Here is a 5,211-nt window from a genome sequence, read left to right on the forward strand (position 1 = left end):
CATCATCACCACCACCACCATCATCACCACCACCACCATCATCACCACCACCACCATCATCACCACCACCACCATCATCACCACCACCACCACCATCACCACCACCACCATTCATCGTTTACCAAAATGTGCTGTAAGTGGAGGAAGAGGTCTAGGGATATAAATATATATAAAACAAGGGCGTCCAGCTGAGTTTTAAACTGATCACTGTCATCTCTTTACAGCTCCATTTAAGAAGCTGAAGTGCCGTCATGCTCAACAGAGAAGCTGAAAATCCTTCCACCAGGACTAAGGTTCTCTTCAGCAGAAGGCCCCAGTGAATGTTACCAGAGACCCAGGCAGAGCCCGCAGGTTGGGGCAGGGAAATGCTTAAGGAAAAACACAGGAAGACAGCGGGGCTGAGCCCAGTGGAAGAGAGGAAGAGGGAGATATTCCCGGCATCCAGGAAAGCATGAGGGGCCAGAACGCTTGTTACCAGTGGTTGGACAAACACCCACAGCGGGTCACTGGGTCAGGGCTGTGATGTGAGGCAGGAGAACAGCAGAGGCCAGACTTCTATGAGGAAGGCCCAGTTTGATCCTTACCATGGAGACAGTGGGGAGCCGTTGAAGGCTGCTGGGCAGAAGGCTGACCCTTGCCTACTGGCATTAATGGTAAGATTACAGAGCAGCCCTTTATCCGAGGCTTATTCAAAGCCTCGTGTGGATTTCAAGTGGTACTTAAGACACAAAGTCCTAACACTCTGGCCCCGTGTCATGTGGACCAGAAAAAGAACGTTTAAGGGTCTCACAAAGAAGCGCTTCATGGAGACCTCAAGCGAGGGCTGCTTTATACAAGGAAACAAGCACGCATGTGGTTCCGCACGGTCAGCCGCAGCATCTGGAAGATTGCAGCACTTTCTTCAGAGTCTGGAATGTCCTCTTCAGCCAGGGCTGTTCCACCTCCCTCTTTTGGAGGTAAGTTGTTAATGTCAAAACACTGCATCCTCTGGAGTGCAGGGCCTGAGGCAGCAGAAGGAATCAGAAAGCTAGAAATAGAAGTTTCGGCTTGGACGGCATAAAGGGCCTTCTACACTGAGGTCACCTTCTTCACAAAAGCTGCTTCTCCCAGTAGCATTTTGATTTTTTTTTCCCCTGGAGTTGCTGAACTCCACAAACATCTCCTGTAGCATTTCCTTCTGGAGCAATAAAAGTATTTGTTACCCTTCTCGGGTTTTCAGTCAGAGCTTGTTTTCCAGCTGTGATTCTAACTGTGCATGGCAAGGCTGCAGGAGGGGCTCTGAACTCAGTAGCAACATCAAGCATTTATGTAAAGGTGGGTGAGGACCGCGGGCCTAGACTTGGGGGAGGGGGGGCCACCACAGGGGCAAGTTCTTTGAACAAAGGCAAAGCCTAGTAAACCAGAGAGAGGAAGGGCCTGAGCTCTGTGTGAAACTCAGTCAAGCCAAACTGGAGATGTGGGGGACAGACCTGCAGATGACTCCACAGCTCTGGGGAGCAGGCCTGGCAAGAGGCCCCTCCCTGCCATCCTGCCAGCCACACCAGGCGCACTTTGGGTGTTTCCCAGTCTCATCAAGGACATAAAAGACCATAAACTCAGAGTTCTCTTTCTCTGGGGGGTGGGGGGAGGGGGGTGGGGATGGGGGTCAGAAGGAAGCCTGTTCCTTCCATCAATCTTGGTATCACTAGGACTCACGGAGGCGGGGTTTTCTAGTCAGGTGACAAGAACCTTGACAGACAAGTTCAGTAAAAACTCAATATCCCCCGGAGCAATTGAGTTGTGAAATTCCAGGCAACTCCTACCTTAGTGGGCTTTTGTTCTAAATCCATTCCCCTGTGGCTACTGTGGAACCAGAGCTTCCAGAACTCTCCTGATTTTACATGATTTTCCTCCAGTCTCTGAAAGCACACAGATACCTGCCAGGGACTGTGTGCCCTAATGTTATAGTCTGACAAGCAGTCACTGTGCCGGTGACATACAGATGACACAAGGCTGCAACCCTGCAGTTGGCTTCCAAGTGAAATTCCACTGTTTGGCTTGAGAAGCCATGAAGGAACACCAGCATGTTCCAGTCGGTCACCAGTATCTGCTTCTGGAAGCAGAGAACCATGAGTGCACTGTAGGGGGTTGGTGCCAAGCAGTCACAGAGTAGCACAACAGGGAAAGGCATTGCCTGGTGAATCTCAGCCCAGGACAGACTGTATGACTGACAGACACTTGGGATGACAGAAGGATGGCCTTGCACAAATGCAGCACTCACTTCTTGGTCTCCAAAGGATTGCACTGGTCCTCCATACAGTTGAAGCTCTCAAGAAACCATTAGCCTTCTCCTATGTGCAGGTTGGGCCCCTGTGGTGGCTTGAATGGGCATTACCCCTCCCCCACCCCACTCCCCGCCCCGTCCCCGCAGACTCATACATCTAAATGCTTCCTCATTTGTTAGTGGAACTATTTTGGAAGGATTATGATATGTGGCCTTGTTTGGAGGAGGTGTGTTGCTGGAAGAGGGCTTTGAGTTTTCAAATGCCTATACTGGGCTCAGTGCCCCTGATCCCACCCCCACACCACCCCCACCCCCAAACCTGCTGCTGTGGATCCATCAGATCTAAGCTCTCAGCTACTGCTCCAGCGCCATGCCTGCCTGCCTGCTGCCATGTTCCCTGCCATGATGATCCTGGACTCATCCTCTGAAACTGTGAGCAAGTCCCCAATTAAATGCTTTGGTTTATAAGTTGCCTTGGTTACGGTGTCTCTTCACATCACTAGAAAAGTAGCTAAGACAGCCTGCTTCCTGCAGGGCAGGATTTGGATAGATATGAAGACCCCTACCCCTATAGACAGTACTAGGGAAGTAGGTATAGGGACCACACTACGGAAAACATGTGAGTCACCCTCACCCCCCACAGCCATTGGCCACACAGACACATAGTCTCAGAGCCTGGCACATTTCCTTTACCCACTAAGCATGCTTCCCCTTTGCCCAGAACACAATAAAGGAATTAGGACCCACCTAAATGTCTGCAGCTGATCCTTCAAGGCTCAAAGTCTGCCCGGCCAGCTCAGACATACATGACCTGTGACTCCTCTTTATAGCTAGCCCCAATCCTGCAATTCTGCTCATTCAAACAGCCCTTCCGTGAAGACAGGATTGGACAGTCATCTCCTATCTCCTTTTCCTGCTGACGTCATCCCACATTTTCTCAGGACAAGTGAAGGTACAGTTCTTGGCACAATGTTCAGGCTGCCTAAGATATTTATTCTGTAGTAAATAGTAAGGAAAGACTGTTTTCCTGAGTAGGCTCCAGACTCTCAGGAGATCAGCAAGCTGTCGGAGGTTAAGGGAGAGGCAAGGAAACAGCCATCCTGCAAAAGTTAAAGGGTAAGAAGAATTCGAGGACAGCAGTTCAGGCCCAGATCTGTCCTAAGCATTTGCAATGCAAATCTGCGTTTTGTTCACCACCACCAAGAGCTTGCACAATAGCGTGTGTATAAACATCCACGCCAACAAAGCCTGACTGTGCAATCACGCAGTAATTACAGACCGGCAGGAAGCTGCTGCTAGGGACTGCACTATTCAAGTTCTAGACATCCCATCTCCAACTGTCCGCGGCCTGTACACACATTCCTGCACACATCGCCCTGTCCCCGCCGCTGCACAGCTTCAGGCACAAACCAAGGAGCCCTGGCGCCAGCTGCTGGGCCACGCCAAGACCCCTGCAACTATGCAAAGATGTCATAAACTTCTCAGCTGTTCTTTAAAGACCCAGAGCCACGAGGCTACCGAGGGCGGGCGGCGGGGAACCATCATCAAAGTTCCCAGGCAAACTCCTGCAGCCCTAGCCGTTTTAGAACACAGAAAAGAACAAGATGCCACGGAGTCCACTGGAAGCGGCTTTCTGAGTTTTATATAGAAAACACTCACATATGTACGTGGGTGTGCTGACAGTTTTTATGGCTAAATTGCAAAGTGTTAGGCCTTAGAGAGCTTACTGTTGGGTTCGGGGCTTGGGAGGGAGGGAGAAAAAGTGCAGAGTCGGGAGGGGCTCATTTCAAGGAGGCCTGGGGGACAACTCGGGTTTTGCTGGTTGGAAATGGATAGGGCTGTTGACCCAAACTTCTGAGTTGCTCTGCTCTTCGTCACTGCAAGGCCGAGCAAACAAAAGTAGAGGGAAAGTTCCTGTAACTTCCTTCCTGAAACCTGGAGGAGGGCGGTGTAGAGGAAGGGAACGTTTCCCGGGGAAACACCGGGAAGGGCTGGAAAAGCAGCTGCACGCAACCCGAAGAGATGGGGCGCGGGGTGTAGGGCTGGCTCCGGTCGCAGGTCCGGGGAGGCCCCTTCCCGGCATCGCTACGCTCAGGGGTGGCTCCCGGAGAGGGCTAGGCTGCAGCCAGGCCGGTCTAAGACCCGAGTCAAAACAACCACCTCAGAGGCGCAACACCGGCCGAGATCTCCGCCACCCTGTCCCTCTCCTGCACCCCCACTCCCAGTGCCCCACGGCCCGGCCCGCGCCGCCGAGCCCCAACGAATTCCGGATCTCCCCTCCCGCCCCGAGCTCCACTTCGGCGCCCCCCACGGCGGGAAGGCCACCAGGCTCCCTCGACTCACCTGCACGCTGGATCCCTGGGCAGCTCCGAGGGGGCTCGGGACGCAATTCGAGCGCGACCAGCAGACTCAAACTTTGTTGCTCTCGGGACGGCGCAGTCGTCACTTCCTCGCCGAGCAGGCGGCGCGGCCCCGGCTGTGACCCAGCAGCTCGCGCGGCGGCGCGCAGGGCTCTGCAGCCTCCTGCCCCGCCCGCGCCCCGGCTCCGCGCGCCTCCGCGCGGCCCCCAGCCAAACCCTCGGTTTCCCGGTGCTGCAGCGGCTTTGGAAGCCTCGTCCCAACTCTCACCCCGCTCTTGGGGAAAGTGCGATCGGAGACTTCCTGTTCTCCCTTGAGTCTAAAAAGTGGCGTTGGAGCTCATAGGGCCGAGTTCAAGGGACCCTAGGGAAAAAAGTCCCCGACCTACATTCCCCCTCTCACGCACGCGCGCCCACACATACAGTCGGGAGAGAGGGGAGAGATAATAAAGGTTTTCATTTCATTTGTTATTTGGACTAGAGAGGACATGTGTGAAAGCAGCGTACTATTTCCTGAATAATGCTAGGCCAAACTCCAATCTCCCATCCTCATTTACAGGTCTGCACAGTTGTCAGTGGCTTTCCCCGGGT

General features: G+C 53.4%; 1 protein-coding gene across 1 annotated transcript in view; it reads right to left on the reverse strand.

The window, feature by feature from the left end:
* Elmsan1 (ELM2 and Myb/SANT domain containing 1) overlaps positions 1-4,725 on the reverse strand; it is a 70,177-nt gene extending 65,452 nt beyond the window's left edge. The window contains exon 1 of the mRNA XM_021179360.2: positions 4,607-4,725. The gene's annotated coding sequence lies outside the window, so the exon portion shown is untranslated. The remainder of the gene's footprint in view (positions 1-4,606) is intronic.
* Positions 4,726-5,211: the final 486 nt, after the last annotated feature.

Source organism: Mus caroli, chromosome 12 (assembly GCF_900094665.2).
Source record: "Mus caroli chromosome 12, CAROLI_EIJ_v1.1, whole genome shotgun sequence".
Lineage (NCBI taxonomy): Eukaryota > Metazoa > Chordata > Mammalia > Rodentia > Muridae > Mus > Mus caroli.